Source organism: Microcebus murinus, chromosome 11 (assembly GCF_040939455.1).
Source record: "Microcebus murinus isolate Inina chromosome 11, M.murinus_Inina_mat1.0, whole genome shotgun sequence".
Lineage (NCBI taxonomy): Eukaryota > Metazoa > Chordata > Mammalia > Primates > Cheirogaleidae > Microcebus > Microcebus murinus.
Window position 1 is genome coordinate 6,127,534 of NC_134114.1, and position 17,898 is coordinate 6,145,431.

At 37.5% G+C, this 17,898-nt stretch overlaps 1 non-coding gene across 1 annotated transcript; it reads left to right on the forward strand.

Annotated features, from left to right (window-relative positions):
* The first annotated feature begins 9,417 nt into the window (after positions 1-9,417).
* On the forward strand, positions 9,418-9,581 carry LOC142874115 (U1 spliceosomal RNA). The gene has a single exon (XR_012921950.1). It is a non-coding gene; the product is annotated as a U1 spliceosomal RNA (small nuclear RNA).
* Positions 9,582-17,898: the final 8,317 nt, after the last annotated feature.

Here is a 17,898-nt window from a genome sequence, read left to right on the forward strand (position 1 = left end):
GCCATCATTTGGCTTTTAAAATACCACTGCCATAATAAATCCTAGTGTACGCTCCTAGAAGAATAGGGGCTGTTCGAAACTCTCCTACACTCACCAAGTCATCTGGTTCTTATTTTCCCATGTAATTTCACCATTCCAATTCAAAAGTAATTTCTTACTTTTGAAGAAAGTAAGCAGTTCTTACTTAGCAGTTCATACAAATCTCTTTTCCTAATGTAAGCCCTGGTTTAGTATTGTAATTTTACTTTAGAAATATTTATCAGAGGTTATTTCTGATGAAAAGATGTGGTTTAGTTTAAATGTTGTGATTAGTCTTGAGAAGGAAAGAGAAGCAGAGTACCATGGTTGCTCAGAGGAAGGGACCGCAGAGTCAGGGAGGGAAAATCAGATAAAATGATATGGGGCAGTTAGTCACACAAAGGGGAGGGGAGGAGGAGGATCGGGAGGAAGACATTGCACAGACAGGGGAGCTGGCCTGTTCAGTAGACATCGAGCAATCCACAGAGTGAACCATGGCTCCAGGAGGGTTGAAGGCAGGCAATAATGAGGGCGACACAATACTAGCTTTATGTAACATTCTAGACCTCAATATCCAGATAATGAAGGTTAATTTTACAGATCTCTCAAGAATAATAATTAACTCAAATAAGATGCCTTGTTTACAGCTGATAATGACTCATGGTGATATTTTATTTATTTATTTATTTTTTAAGACAGAGTCTCATTTTGTTGCCCAGGTTAGAGTGAGTGCCGTGGCGTCAGCCTAGCTCACAGCAACCTCAAACTCCTGGGCTCAAGCGATCCTCCTGCCTCAGCCTCCCAAGTAGCTGGGACTACAGGCATGCACCACCATGCCCGGCTAATTTTTGTATATATTTTTAGTTGGCCAATTAATTTCTTTCCATTTATAGTGGAGACGGTGTCTCACTCTTGCTCAGGCTGGTTTCGAACTCCTGAACTCAAGCAATCCGCCCGCCTCGGCCTCCCAGAGTGCTAGGATTACAGGCGTGAGCCACTGCGCCCGGCCAATATTTTAAAAATTTCTACCACTTTAAGATTCTCCGTGTGTATATGTATGTGATACATATTTAATTATTATTTTTAGTATGTCTAATATTAGAACAGAGTCAACGATCTCCACATGCTCTTCAAATATACAAAGAAATGTTACCAACACTGAATGGACATGAGTTTTCTCTTTCTTTTTGTTTAAACCTGATGTAAGAAATTTGTTCCTCGTATATATAAGAGAGAAAAGAAAGCTCTTTTTTTTTTTTTTTTTTTTTGAGACAAAGTCTCGCTTTGTTGCACAGGCTAGAGTGAGTGCCGTGGCGTCAGCCTAGCTCACAGCAACCTCAAACTCCTGGGCTCAAGCAATCCTTCTGCCTCAGCCTCCCGAGTAGCTGGGACTACAGGCATGCGCCACCACGCCCGGCTAATTTTATATATATATATTAGTTGGCCAATTAATTTCTTTCTATTTATAGTAGAGACGGGGTCTCACTCTTGCTCAGGCTGGTTTCGAACTCCTGACCTCGAGCAATCCGCCCGCCTCGGCCTCCCAGAGTGCTAGGATTATAGGCTTGAGCCACCGTGCCCGGCCAGAAAGCTCTTTTTATCTTTTGTCTTTTTAATAAAAATATTCACCTAAGACTGAATCATAAATAGAAAACATCTCTTATATCATCTAAGGGCTTCCAACTCTTCTGAAACTACACTTTGTTGCAATTACTGCTTTTATTTTTTATATAATACATCAAACCAGACTCAAGTGAAATTACAACGAGTAGTTTTGTAAGTGTGAATTATGCTTTCCCAGAAACACCCGGGCTTACTTTAGGCAATATTTAATGGTGAACCCACTCTGTGCTTCCAGTACCAGCTGACTATTTGAATCATCTAGAGGGCTTTTCATGTGACATATAAAACAAGATAAAAAATAATATTTTATTTTGTTTGAGAATACTGCTCTGTGAACAAATATAATTACAAAGTTGAGATACCAATTAGCAAATTTAACCTCAGGCTCTACTATTTATCATTTCTGGCCTGTAGAATAAACTTTATTTTAGAAAGCATAACAGATGGATTGTTTGAATTATGATTTACTTATGCCAAGACCTAAAAGAAACTTTTAAAACCCCAGAAGCTAATAATTCATATAATGATCTACAGGATACTGTATCAATAGAATTCAAAGAAAAGTTATACTTTAGCTGTGAAACCACATTTTATTTAACAAGGTTCATCTACCTCAATGTCTTGTTAAAATATTTTAATTTCTTGTTATTAGATTGCCTTTTAATAAGATAGCATAAAATGATTTGTAGGCATAAATATTCATGAGTAATTGGAAAAAATACAACACAAATGTTCTTTCTAAAACTGTAACTACTGTTTCTCATTATTAAGATCATCTTGCCTATTCCTCAAGTCTCAGGAACCAGGCCCATCTCCATGCATCAGGTACCAGGCCCACTGCAGTGGACCTTGGTTCCAGGCCAGTTCCTATGGATTGAAGAACAGGCCTATCTCCATGAACTAAGGCACCAGAGTTGTCAAGGTGCCAAGTAGCCCACATGGACCCAGGCTCAAGGCCTACTTCACAGCCAGGTTAGTCCCTGTGAACCCACACTTTAGGTCTGCCCCTGTGAATGCAAGCTCCAGGTTTGTTCCTAAAAACCTAAGCACCAGGCTCACTCCTGTGGAACTCCAAGCCCATCTACCCACTGACCCATGCACTAAGCCAGACCAGCCAAACACTTCAGCAGCAAACCAGCCTACCTGAGGATGCCACAGCAAGTCCTACTCACAGACCTTGATAGCTAGCTGGACCAGAATATTGGACAGGCTGTTTGGTGAAGGACTTTCCCTGCCAAAGCCAATCAGTGAAGAATGCAAGATGTGTGTTGAATACACCAACACAAGGTCATAGGAATCACATAATTCCTATGTGATAGGAAACATAACAGTATCAAAGGACAAGATAAAGCACTAGTAATAATAAGCTTAATTAAAGAAATTACAGAAAACTCCCTAACTCTGGAGAGAGAAATAAACCTACAGATGCAATTCTAAAAAAAAAAAAAAAATGATCTATTAGTTACCTAAGAATTCAAAATAACTATCTTAAAGAATCTCCCTGAACTACAAGAGAACACAGATAGACAACTGAATCAGTAAAACAATACACAAAATTAGAAGTCAATAAAGAAAAACCACACAAAGAAGAACAAAACAAAATTCTGGAGCAGAAGAACACAATGACTGAATTGAAAATTTAACAAAGTGCTTTGACAGCAAGATAAATGAAGCAGAATAGAGAATCAGTGAGCTTGAAGACAAGTCATTTGAAATAACACAGACAGAGAAATAAAAAGAAAAAATAATGTTAAAGAGTGAATATAGCCTATGAGACTTATGGGACACCATCAAGTAAATCAATATACACGTTATGGAAATCTCATAAAGTTCAGAGGAAAAGGAATGGGTAGAAAGCTTAAAGAAATGACATAAAACTCCCCAACTCTGGAGAGAGAAACAAACATACAGATTCATGAAGCCCAAAGAATACCAAATATAAAGAGATCTTTTCTAAGCTACATTATCATCAAATTCTCAGAAGTCAAAGACAAAGACAGAATTTTTAAAGCAGCAAGAAAAGAAAATGATTTATCATATAGAAGGCAACCTCTATAAGACCATCAGCTGATTTTTCAGTAAAAGTCTTATAGAGATATGGAATGATATTCAAAGTACTGAAAGAAAAAAAGAAAAATTTGCCAACCAAAAATACTATACTCAACAAAGATGTCCTTTGGAAATGAAGATGAACACTTTCAAAGACAAAAAAAGCTGAGGGAGTTCATCACCACTAGACCTGCTTTACAAAGAATGCTAAAGGGAGTTCTTCCATTGAAACAAATGGGTGCTAACTAACAACAACAAAAAATACATACAATTTACTGTAAAAGTAAGAATGTACTAAAATTCAAGAAACACTAACACTATTAGGGTGGTCCATAAATAATGAAGAAGTTTAGTATGACAGTTAAAAGACAAAGTATTAAAATAGTTATAGCTATAATAATTTGATAATGGAAGCACAATATATAAAAGATACTAATTGTGACATCAATAACCTAATGTGGAGGGGAAGAGAAATTAAAATGTAGAATTTTTGCATGTGTTTGATGTTAAGTTATTATCAGATAAAGACATGCTAAAGAGATGCTAACGAAAAAGAGAAAGGAATCAAAGCGTACCACTACCAAAAAAAAAATATATATATATATATATCAAACCACAAAGAAAGACATCAAGAGGAAGAATGAAACAAAGGAACTATAAACCAGTCAGGAAACAATTAACAAAATAGTAATTTTATTTATTATGATTGCTTTAAATATAAATGAATTAAATTCAAGAATCAAAATAATAGAATGATTCAAAGGACAAAAAAAATCAACAATAGGTTACTTAATAGAGACTCATTTTAAAATCAAGGGCACATAGGCTGAAAGTGAAAGAATGGAAAAGGATATTCCCTGCCAAAGAGAGTAAAAGGAAATCAAGAAAGAGTAGAAATGGTTATATTTATATCACACAAAATAGACTTTAAGTATGAAACTGTTACAAGGCACAAATAATGTCATTATTTAATAATAAAAGGATCAATCAATCAAGAGAATATAGCAATTAGAAATACATATGCTCCCAACATTGAAGCATCTAAATAAATCAAACAAATCTTTACAAACTGAGAGGAGAAGTAGACAACAATTCAACAACTGTAGGGATTCATTGTGGAGGGGAAGGGCATACCTATAACCCCTGCTAGGGAGAGGCAATGATATAAAATGTAACCAAAATGTTTGTACCCTCACAATATCCTGAAATAAAAAAAAAAAAAAAGAGAGAGATAGACAATGAAATTACTGTGGCCAGTGGAATAAAGGTGGGATTTTAGTGCATCAGTGCACCCTCTGCTGACTGTCAGGCAGAACTTCACCCAAAAAAAGTACAGAAAGAGAAGAGAGAAAAGGAAACCAAGACTGGAAGCAGGAACTAGGAAGGAAAAAAAGGCCTTTGTCTTCTGGGGCCTCTGTCGGTTTAGCCAGAGGAAAGATGAAGAGGAGCAAAAACATTATAGCAATAAATGTCCACATTAAGGAAAAAAAGTTTTCAAACAACTTTTTACCTCAATGAATTAAAAAATAACAAAAATAAACTAAGCTCAGATGCTAGTAGAGTGGAGGAAATAATGAAGTTCAGAGCAGAAATAAATAAGATAAAGACAATAGTAAAGGTCAATAAAACTAAGAGTTGTTTTAGAGTTAAGCAAATTTAACAAATCATCAGGTAGACTGAAAAAGAGAGAAGGTTCAAATTAATACAATCTGAAATAAAAGAGGAGATCTTACAATTGATACCACAGAAATACAATACTACCCCTGTATTTGCAGTTTTGTTTTCTGCAGTTTTAGTTACCTGTGGTAGAGCACAATAAGATATTTTGAGAGAGAATTGAGCACACTGACATTACTTTTATCAGAATAAGTCAATATAATTGTCTATTTCATTGTTAGTTCTTGCTGCTAATCTCTCACTGTGCCTAATTTATGAACTATACTTTATCACAGGTATGTATTCATATGAAAATGTACAGTATATATAGGGTTCAGTACTATCTACAGATTCAGGCATCCACCGGGAGTGGGTCTTAGGACATATTCATCATGGATAAGAGGAAACTACTGTACAACGAATCATGAGACTAACTGTGAACAATTATACACAAACAGATCAGGTAACCTAGAAGAGATGTATACATTCCTCTGAACATATGATCTACCAAGACTGAATTATGAAGAACTAGAAAATCTGAACAGACCAATAACAAAGAAATTAAATCTGTAATAAGGAAAAATCCCAACAGAGAAAAGCCCAAGACCTGATGGTATCAATGCTGAATTCTACTAAACATTTAAAGAAGAATTAAGACCCGTAATCTTAAACTCTTTCAACAAACTGAAAGTAAGTCTAGCATGACTTTGACAAAGCTAGACAAAGGCACTGCAAAAACAAAAAAAAAAAGAAAAAAAAGAAAGGAAAGAAAGAAAGGAAAGAAAGAAAGAAAGAAAGAAAGAGAGAAAGAAAGAGAGAAAGAAAGAAAGAAAGAAAGAGAGAGAGAGAGAGAGAGAGAGAGAAAGAAAGAAAGAAAGAAAGAAAGAAAGAAAGAAAGAAAGAAAGAAAGAAAGAAAGAAAGAAAGAAAGAAAGATAGATAGATTGATTACAGGTCAATATCCCTAATGAATAGAGATACAAAAGTCCTCAAAAAATACTAGCAGCAAATTGAACAGCATGTTAAAATCATCGTCACCACGATCAAGTGGAGATTATTCCTGGGATGCAAGAATGGTTCAACATCTGCAACTCAATTAATGGTATATACCACCTTAACAGAACAAAGGATAAAATATAGTCATCTCAGACATGGGAAAAGCATTTGGCAAAATTCAACACTTTTTCATGATAAAACAAACAAAAAATATCTGAACGAATTAAATATAGGAGGAATGTATTTTCAACATGATAAAGGTCACATATGACAAACCCAAAGCTAACATCATCCTCAACGGTAAAAATCTAACAGTTTTTCCTCTGAAATCAAGAGTGAGACAAGGATGTCCACTCTCATCACTTTTATTCAACATAAATCTGTAAGCTCCAGCCAGAGCAATTAGGCAAGAGAAAGAAGTAAAAGTCATTCAAATAGTAAATGAAGAAGTTACATTTTCTCTGTTGGCAAATGACAAGGTTTTATACTGTGAATAGAAAACCTTAAAGACTTCACCAAAAAACTGTTAGAACTAACAGGCAAATTCAGTACAGTTGCACTACCTGGAACAATGGTTTTATTTTGTGTGTGTTGGGGAGGGGGTGGTTCTTGGCTATACCTGCTGGTACATTATCTTTAGAGTCTAAAATTTTCTTTTCTCATGTTTCATTACTTTGTCTTCCTCCCCCATTTCTCCCATTTTTCCCAATGCTTGTTGAAGAAACTTTTCATTATATAAATGAGGTTTCAAGGAAACAGGACTACATATTCATCCATGTACATGCGTCAGAAAACCCAGGGAAGGCCACTGAAGGCAGAGAGTCCCAGATGCCGTCATTTTGGTGTGCAGTGCACAGTCCATGTGGCTGTTTTTCTCAGCCCTTAACTGGGGCAACAGATTAGGTATATCATTTAGGGGGAGAATATTTTTTAAATTCCTCCCTAGTAAGAAAATTTATTTTTTGTGCCTTCACCCCCACTTCCACAACCTTGTCTTAGGACTTCATTATCTCTTTTCTAGATAATTGTAATAATTTTTTAACTGATCCCCCTCACTCAACCCTCCTGCCTTTAGATTATTTACAAATATTTGCCAAATTAACATAAGGGCACTGATTACCATATACCTTTAATGGCCTTCCATTGGCAATAAGATAAAATCAAATATTTTTTTTTTATGGTGCTGTTGTTATTTTTCACACTTTGGCTCCAATATGTGATTTCAGCCCATCACACTTAGCCCAGCTGGCCTCCTTGTCATTTCCTTCTTATCACCTGTAATTAATTGCTACCTGTTTCATTGTAGAGCCTGGAAGGACATCATCCACAACTGTATAAAAATCCTTCCCATGCCATCTCTAGTAGGCAGTTACCTTTTCCCCATGCCTAGATGCATTTTTCACTTTTAAAAGAAAATTCACTTCAATTTTGGTTTGGGGAATTCTCAGCTCCAGCTGTTTACAGTTTGGGTGATGATTGATCAAGGTGAGATGTCTCACCCTGGCAACAAAGAGGCATTGAATCCAAGAAGACTGTGGACTTTTCCAAGAATTTACCTGTTGAACAGGTAGCACCAGGAACAAACCATGTTCACCCATTGGAGGAATCATCTCATCGGCGGCACCCTGATGAAAGTATGTTCATTTTCCTTTCACTGCTGAAACCTCCTCAGTCACCACCTTTCGTGCTGTGGTGGCTTTCCACCCATTCTCTGAGCTGCCTCTCGCACTTTACACACCCAGCCTTTCGGCTGTTATACTCATTAGCCAGACCAGCTTTTTGTTTCATGCAAATAAAAGTTATTATCTAAATCTCAAATGCTCGTCACCTCTTTGAGGCTTTTTCTCATTATTTTCAACAGACGTGCTTTTTTTCTCTGCACAGTTTTTCTTTGTGCAGCCACTTTTGCCTTCCAGAGTGGCAGTTACTCATGCACTTCATTAATGTTTTCTGACAAAGATGTGATGAGAGTCTGTCAAAAATAGAAACCACGTCCCAATCATTTCTGTACCCCAGCACCTTGCTCATAGTCAGTTCTCAATGAGTGACAGGACACCACATTCAAAGTCAGTGCTGCAAGAGTGACAAGGACAGCTTTTCCCAAAACACGCAAAGGAGGAAAGGGAGGAATGAGGCCAAGAAAAATCATAAGAGAACCTCCAAACAGACTGCTAGAAACCTCTGGACACATGTCCAACTATGCTCCTTTGATGATAGCTTAGTATCATGGCCACAGCATCCCTATAAATTAGGTAGTATTATTATCTGATCTGTATTTTACAGATGTCAAAACTTAGGCACAAAGAAGTTCAAGTTGTCCCAGGTCACAGAGCCAGTAGATTGTATTGTTTCAATGTGAGTGACTTCTTCCTAAATGATTCTCCAGCACTTGGCTCATAAAAATGCTTGTTCTGCCGTTCTGCAATGTATTTGATCTTGCATCACTAAGCTGAGCTCTCTTGAGAGCAGAGAGCCCTCATTTCTTTCATAATCCTGTTGCCCAGCCTGCCGTATAAGCATTCATATCCTGGGAATTGACCTTTCTGACATTACTGTCAATAAGAAAGCTGCTTCCCTCCAAAACAGTGGCTTCCCAACCAATTCACCGCAAGAAAGGCAGAAGTGCAGGCTGGGGTTATTGCAATAATCGTGGACCATGAGATTTGGATCCAAACCCCTGGGACACAGGGCTCTCCGTAAGGTCATGTTGAGTCCTGGATTCAGACATGCAAGATTTCCAGACCCTTACCTAGACAGGGTTGATTCACCATTGGTTTAGGCTCTGCTATAGCTTGTGGGTCTCTAAGGGCCTGGTGACTAGTAAGTCACAAAATACTTTCATGTTGCTTTGGTGTATCTAGAGAATATTTAATAATAATTGGCAATGTTTGTGATGCACTGTTAAGCAAAAGAGGCCCTGCTCACAATTGCATAATCCGAATGAAATACACTTAAAAGTATGTGTACACACCTATCTAAGACTATTTCAAGTTCTCTGCAATGTTTCTTACAATCGTTTCTGAGGGGTTCGGGTGTGTTTGTTATGCATTAGTCAACGGTTTCAAAAGAGTTTGTGATACTTACCTGGCAGGGGAGATACCATGATCACGAAGGTGGTTTTCCTAGGGCGAGGCTTATCCATTGCACTCCGGATGTGCTGACCCCTGCGATTTCCCCAAATGTGGGAAACTCGACTGCATAATTTGTGGTAGTGGGGGACTGCGTTCGCGCTCTCCCCTGACATTTAAAAAAAAAAAAAAAAGAGTTTGTGGACTGCAAAAACACTTAAAGTCCAAAGCACTATTAAAATATAAGTTTATAAATTTTTCAAGATGTGGCACAAATAACTGTACTGCATGGTAAAAAGGGGATTAGGGATGAACAGAGCTCACATGAAAAGAGAAGCAAATACTGTCCGTCACCTGATGAGTCTCACGTCTTCACACACTGTCCGGACAAACTCCTGGATTTTTTCTCACTAATTTTGTATGTGTGCATCACATATCGCCTTTTGCCACTTTCATGAGTTTGTATGAAAGAGCATAAAGCCACACTTCCTTGGGTGCAATTTCCTCCAGCAAGTTTTAATAAAACATTTGTTCAGATCTGTGAGATGCATCCCTTGCCTTCAGCACTTCCAGGAGCAGATGCCTGTCGTCTGTGTTATTGACATTACAACAGGAGGGCTTCGGAGCAAGAGCCAGACAGTGTACCCTAACCCTGGAGATATCTTTAAAGACTTCTTATAGATCCGGTTCCCTGAAGGTTCATTCACCTGCAAAATCATACAGTACAAGTAAATACTCCTGGCAATACTGACAAACAGAAAACAATCAACATCTCTCTGTCATCATTCCAGGACTCACATTCCTCCTGAAACAAAAGTCTCCCCTCTTCTGGACCTTGCTTGCAGGGTGTCTCAATAGTAAATGATTTAAACGAATATGCGATCCCTTCTTTGTCATCCCCTGCCCTCTTGTGTGTTGGTAGAGACAGGTCTAGCAAGCTTGCCAGACATTCATGGATGAAAGAATGGAACAAAGAAAAATACTCTGGGTGATAAAAGGCATAACTTATTGAGTGTGGGCCACATGTCAGTCATCATTTCCGACGCTTTCTGCATGTTTTGTTTTCACGGCAATGCAGCAAAGTATGTATGAGCAGAACCACTTCACAGAAAAGAGAGGCCGAGACAAGTTAACGTAATTGGCAAAGACACTTTCTGACTTGATATGCTTTCTTCCATATGGCATTGAATCTAATGTCTCTTTGTTCTGAAGATTAAGAATGAGGTGCTGAGGAAAGAAGTAATTGGTGGATATTGAATTGTATATAAATATGTGTTTAATTAGCCATATTCCCAGTAATGTAGGCTTCACAAAGGCAGGGATTGTGAACGGCATCTTTCCCACTCTGTTCCCAGCATATGGCAGGAATACTGGGACTCAACAGAGGCTCGCTCTATACTTGAGAATGAATGTGTGTCTTGGGTTACATCTCTACTGAGAAGAGTGTCTTTATAGGAACGTTTGTCATTAAAGGAGTCGAAGGGCTGCGTACTCTTCTGTCCTGCATGGTTCACTCTTATTTCCTGATTCCAAGTCACAGTTTCCTGCTCCTTCTCTTTTCCAAAGAGTCCTGTTCTCCCACCCTGGCCTACCATTTGCTGTAACATTCTGGAAAGAGCAGGGCTGATCTCGAGTTTGCTTTCATGTTGCTCGTCTTGCCTGCAGTTCATTGGGTGTCAGTTGGTAGGGGTCAAGGGAAAGCTTCCCCTTTGCCCTCTGAAGCCTCGCTGAAAAATCAGCTTACAAAAGGCAGATTAATTGGAGGAAAGGCATATAAATTTTGTTAATATGTACATGGGAGCCTTTAGAATGAAGACCTAAAGATACATGGGAAACCATCCATGTTTATTCTTAAGTTCAACAAATAATGGGCAGTTGTGTAGAAATAAGATTGGAAAGATGAGTCTGATCTATGCTAACAGACTGAGTGGGGACCTAGCCAGGCCTGTCCAGGTTCTTCTTGGCCTCTCTGTACAGCATCCTTCCTTCCAGGAATGGCAGGGCCCTCTCTGGAATAGGGGTCTTATGACCTACAGTCAAACAAGGTAGCTCAGATAATTTCTTTAGGGTCAGTTTTTACATAGCAAGGTGGAGGAAAAGTTAGAGTTATATTTTTAGGTCTTATGGATGGCTTTGGAGGAAGGGAGTTTTGGTTTCCACGACCCATCCTGGAGAAGAGGGATTCTGGTTTCTATAACTAGCCTCGGGGGAGAATGGGACTGAGAGACAGGAGGGCAGCAGAAGGTCAGAGGACAACATTTGCTTCTGAGGCTGCTTCTGAGGGCTTCATTTTGGGATGCTGATATCTGAGCCCCAACAGGTTCAATGACCAACCCCACCCTTCTTTAGGAGGCTGTGGGCCACCAGCTTCACTGCAGTGGGCCAGGCCATCCAATCTCCAGACCCCAATCTCCCTCACATGATGTTGCTCCCTTGAAAACACATCGAGGCTCCCTGACATTCCAGAGGGCCACACCTCAGGTCCCACGGAGCTCTTCTTGCCCAAGGGTGTGGCAGGCGTGCCCCATTTGGGGGCCAGTGTCCATCCTGAAGGAAACAGGTGAGTAAGAGATTTTATCTGTAGACAAACTCAGATACAGCAAGAGAACTGACCATCACCTCCCCAGGAGCCCGAGAGTGGCAGAGAGGCCCCACCTTCCCAGGTGAGGACTCCTCCTCGGTGACATCAAACAGAGAAGCCAGGGCCATGGGTCTGTCTGTGACAACAAGCAGTGTCAACCTGAGAATGTAACACTGATTGGTGCTAGTTCAGGAGTCAGGTTTATACTGAATACCATTTCAGTGATCTTTCAGTGGAGATGGTATGCGTCTGCCAACCATCTTTGCCAACGTTACTGGGAGATAGACTCATGGTGTAAGGCTAAACAGAATAAACAATGCCAAATGGTAATAATTCCTGTCATTTTATACAAAATAAATACTGTGAAATAAACTTAATTACTAATTTTGGATTAATTGTCCTGAGTCCTATCATATATTAATAATACACAAATGTGTTAAATTACATGGCATTATGTAAACAATTTGCCTGCAGAGCACAGGACATCCCAACAGCTGGGTGCAGAGCTGGTTATGCAGTTACACTAAGAGAAGTCAAAATGACTGAATTACCTAATTATAACATTTGCCGCAATGGCATTTTATTCTTTCCATTTGTAAATAATTTATTTGCCACAGTTTTGTATTTTTTCCTTTAAATATTACTCAGGTTATAACATTTGTACCGTGGGATGTCCCACTTGGTAAGAATCCCTCACTCCCTTCATACATGTACTATAGAGGAACTATGTGTCCTCAGGTATCCATGGTGGTTATTAAGTCCTAGTGCTAATAGATGTAATTATTTAATTTCTTATTTTTCCCACCCCTTTCTTGAGTGCTCCCATATTGTACCACCCTTCCACAGCCAGGTTAATGTGGTACATTGCCCTTTGAGGTAACTGTTATTGTAAGGAGCAATTTATCACCTTGGTAGGGTTTAATCTCCCCAGTTGTCTTTAGTATTTCCAATGTTTTCCTCTAGAATTCTAATAGTTTCACAGTTAATGTTCAAGTCTGTTACCCAGTGTATGTTGATTTTTGTGAGAGGTGAAAGGAGTGGGTCCTGTTTCAGTCTTCTACATGTGGCTATCCAGTTTTCCCAGCACCATTTATTGAATAAGGATTCTTTTCCCCAGTGTATTGTATGTTTTTGTCTGCTTTGTTGAAGATTAGTTGGCTATATAAGGATGGTTTTATATCTTGGTTCTCAGTTCTGTTCCACTGGTTAATGTCCCTGTTCTTGTGCCAGTCCCAAGCTGTTTTAATTACTATAGCCTTGTAGTATAGTTTGAAGTCTGGTAAATTGATACTTCCTATTTTTTTCTTATTGCCTAGGATTGATTTTGCTATACGGGGTCTTATCTGGTTCCATACGAAGCGTAAAATTATTTTTTTCTATATCTGTGAAAAATGATGATGGTATTTTGATAGGGATTGCATTGACTCTGTAGGTCACTTTGGGTAGTATAGACATTTTAACAATGTTGATTCTACCAACCCATGAGCATGGTATATTCTTCCATCTGTTTACATCATCTGCTATTTCCTTCTTCAGTGTTTCATAGTTCTCCCTGTAAGGGTCTTTTATCTCCTTAGTTAAATATAATCCTAGGTATTTTATTGTCTTTGTTGCTATTTTGAAGGGAATTGAATCTTTGATTTGGTTCTCACTTTTATTGTTGTTGGCATGTATGAATGCCTCTGATTTCTGTGTATTGATTTTGTATCCTGAGACTTTACCAAATTCATTTATCAGTTCAAGGAGTCTTGGTTGAATCCTTGGGGTTTTCTAGGTATAATATCATGTCATCATCAAAGAGTGAGAGTTTGATCTCTTCTGCTCCCATTTGGAAGCCCTTAATTCTTGTCTGATTGCTATAGCAAGGACTTCCAGTACTATGTTGAATAGAAGTGGAGATAGTGGGCAATCTTGTCTTATTCCAGTTCTAAGTGGGAATGCTTTCAATTTTTCCCCATTCAGTATGATATTGACTGTGAGTTTGTCATATATGGCTTGTATAATTTTTAGGTAAGTCCCGTCTATGCCTATTTTGTTGAGCGTTCTTATCATAAAAGGGTGTTGCATTTTGTCAAATGCTTTTTATGCATCTATTGAGAGGATCATGTGGTCTGAACAGACCAATATCAAGTACTGAAATTGAAACAGTAATAAAAAATATTCCTAAAAAGAAAAGTCTTGGACCAGATGGTTTCACACGGGAATTTTACCACACCTACAAAGAAAAACTGATGCCTATCCTGCAGAAATTATTCCACAACATTGAGAAGGATAGAAACCTCCCCAACACATTTTATGAAGTGAACATAACCCTGATACCAAAACCAGGGAAAGATGCAACAAAAAAAGAAAACTACAGACCAATATCCCTTATGAATATAGATTCAAAATTTCTCAACAAAATCCTAGCCAATAAAATTCAGGTGCTTGTCAAGAAAATAATCCATCACAACCAAGTGGGCCCAGGGATGCAGGGATGGTTCAACATACATAAATCTATAAATGTAATTCACCATATAAACAGAAACAAAAACATAGGTACTTTATTTTCTTTGTTGCTATTTTGAAGGGGATTGAGTCTTTGATTTGGTTCTCACTTTTACTGTTGTTGGTGTATATGAATGCCTCTGATTTCTGTGTATTGATTTAACTTTCTCAGATATTCATTGTAGTAGTGATAAACTGAGTGTGTGAGCAAGTTCATTGTGTCCTGTGGGGCCAGAATGGCAGAGGTCTCATGAGGCTTATTTTGTTCCTCATTGGTGGACATTTTTTCTGCATTAGTTTTTCCCTGGGTTGAATAGTTCAGCCTTCACACTTTGTAAGAAGTTATGAAGCTGGGCTTTGAAGCTAGGTAGTAATTCCAGAGCTATTACTCAGCCACATGATCAAGAAATATGTTTCAAATTAACCACTTCCAAGACTTTGGGATTTCACAGATCAGTACATGTTTGTTTATGGGGTCCCATTTATAATGTGTCTAGTCTTTATTTAACCAATTAAGGATGGCATTTTTTGACCTATATCAACAGTGTAAGTGTGGCTTCTCCAGCTGGTGACCCTGGCAGTGTCCCAGCCCAAGCACATCCTGAACTAAGTATTCATTTTGAATTATTCAAGACTGATAGTCTTTTCTGTATAGAGTAGCCTTGCCAAGATGATAAAAGATATCCTTATTTTAGAGTCATGACAATTGTCACATATTTTACCTTTCAAACCAAGACATTTTGGAGAGTGAATATTGGCACTATTAATAATTACCTTTAAACAACAGCCAAACTGAGACTGTACCAGAAAAACTGTGGTACTTGGGCACTCAATGTATTGTTCTGAGTTGGATTTCTACTCACCGAAGGCACGCCCTAAAATAAAAAATTAATGCCCAAGGATGCCATGCAGTGGTGTGTTTTGTTTCAAAGGTGAGTTTCTTATTCATAATAGCCAAAAAGTTGAGTCAACCCACATGTCCCTAATTTGTGGAATATATAAATAAAATATTATATATCTATACATTGAAATGCCACTTAGGAATTAAAAGGAACAAAGTGCCAATGCACATTACAACATGGATAAACTTTAAAATCATAATGTTAAATGAAAGAAGGCAGACACACAGGCAATATATTATTTTATTCCATTTACATAAAATGCTTAGAAAAGACAAATCTATAAAGACAGGGTGTAGAATAGTGGTTGACTAGAACTGAAGGCAGAAATGGAGATTAATTGTAAGTGGCATGAGGGATCTTAATTGAATGAAGAAAATAGTCTAAAGATGGACTTTGATGATGGTTGCACAACTTAGCAAACTACCTAAAAAGTATTGAGTTGTATAGCTAACTTGAATAAATTTTATGACATTTTAATTATACCTCAATAAGGTATTTTAAGAAAAGAACACTTTTAGGTGATCTTTCTTTACCAACACTAAGCTATATCGTAGCAACATGCATAGCATGAATAGTTTTTAAGTTTCTAGAAGAAAGATCTCATTTGATACCTTTATAAAACTACATAACACTATAGTGTTTTTATAGACTACTTCAAAATTTTATTTCCATCTCCTATTTCCAAACCTTAACCTGGTCTTTAACTGCAGAATTGTTGGAATATTTGATGAAACTGATTCCAGAGTTTTGTTTCTGTGTTTCTGTAGACTTCTAATCCTAATACTTCTTAACAAATACTTAGGTATAGAAATAGAAATTCTAAATATTTTTAATAATGAAGAATATCCAAATGTACCAAAACTTTTCTAGCAAATATAAGGAATTATATTTAAACTAGAAAAAATGTTCCAATGTTATAAATAGAAGAAACTCTCAAATATTGTGTGGATAACACAGTTGGTTCACTGAAGGTAAAATAATGTCTTTTGTGCACCTAGGTACATATGTTGCTCTCAATATTATTGAAAATCCTTTAACTCATATGAAGTAATGAGATTCAAGATCATGCTATACTTAATAATAATAATATTCACACATTATAGGATGATTTAAACAAATAGCTTTGGCAACTTCAAAGGAAATACTATGCAGAGTCAAGGCAATTAACTCTGGAAACTTCTGGTAATCAAATCACAGTGACATCAAATGGATATTTCATTGAATCTACTGAAGACAGTATCAATAAGCAATGAGAACCAAGACTATAAAAGTTACAGTACATTTACTTCATGTTTCCAATAACCTCTATTTCCTTTTTAACCTGCAATGTCAAAGTGATTGACATCAGCCCTCCAAAATGTCTTAAGATACTTGCTTTTATCCTGGAGTTTTCATCTAATTCCACTGATGACCAAAGGAAGTCAAGAAACTAAAACCTGAAAAATGTTTGACATCATATACTCACTAGTCTTTAAGATTATTGAGCCTACTTAAACCCATTTATTGATTGGCCCAGTGGTCCTGGATCACAATGATTTTTCATCCATGCATTTCTAATAGGATCAGGGCAAATATTTTTAAGTCAGCTCTCAAAAAAAATTAAGCATAACAGGAAATGATTTATCTTTTAAAGTGAAACTATCCACATTCTGTTTTATTTTCAATGAGAAAAATAAAATAGAAATAAAGGGTATGTCACCCTAGTGCTAGATTTTCTTACTTTTCCAGTAGTTTCCACTCAGTGGAACCTGGACTTAGATGGAAGTAGGTGACTGAGAACATGGTCACAAATTGAGCCTGGAAAAAATAATAAGTTGTTTCATTTGGAATAAGCTGAGCTTACTAAAAGGGTTCACTGAGCAATACTCACAAGACAGAGCTACATCAGCACAGAAGGAATGGCAGAAGTAGAAAGGCATGATTTTGAAAGTCCTAGTAAAACTACAGTTAGATAATGGATTAGCATCAATGACTGCTAATAGCATTTGCTAAAAAGTTGGTGGTTACCTGTATAATGGATATACTAGCAGATAGCACCTATATTCACTAGTTAATGACAATATCACTAAAAGTGAGACAAAGGGAATTTATTTATCCCCTGAGAATGATGCACCTGAGAAACATAGCACCACCAGGGAAAAGGAAGTTTGGGGTCATCATCACCTGAGACACATGGGCTGAAAATAAGAAAGGTATGTTTTTCTAATGGCATGCAGGGCATACTCCAAAATCTGTATCTCCAAAGGCATATTTTGGTAAGAATTTAGAAGAGCTTCACAGTATGTTGAATTAGAACAATTTATATTTCTATTCACTTCCAGTGTTCTCACCTGAGCATTTAACTTCATACCACACAGCCATGGTTTACAGAACAAAATCAGAGAGACACATGAGCAGGTGTAAACCCAACCATGTCAACATAAGCTAAGAGAGAATGCAAAGTGCTAAAATTCTGCATTTAAAATTAACAGAAAATAAGACTTTGTTCATCAAATGACTGTAATCTAAAAACATGTCTA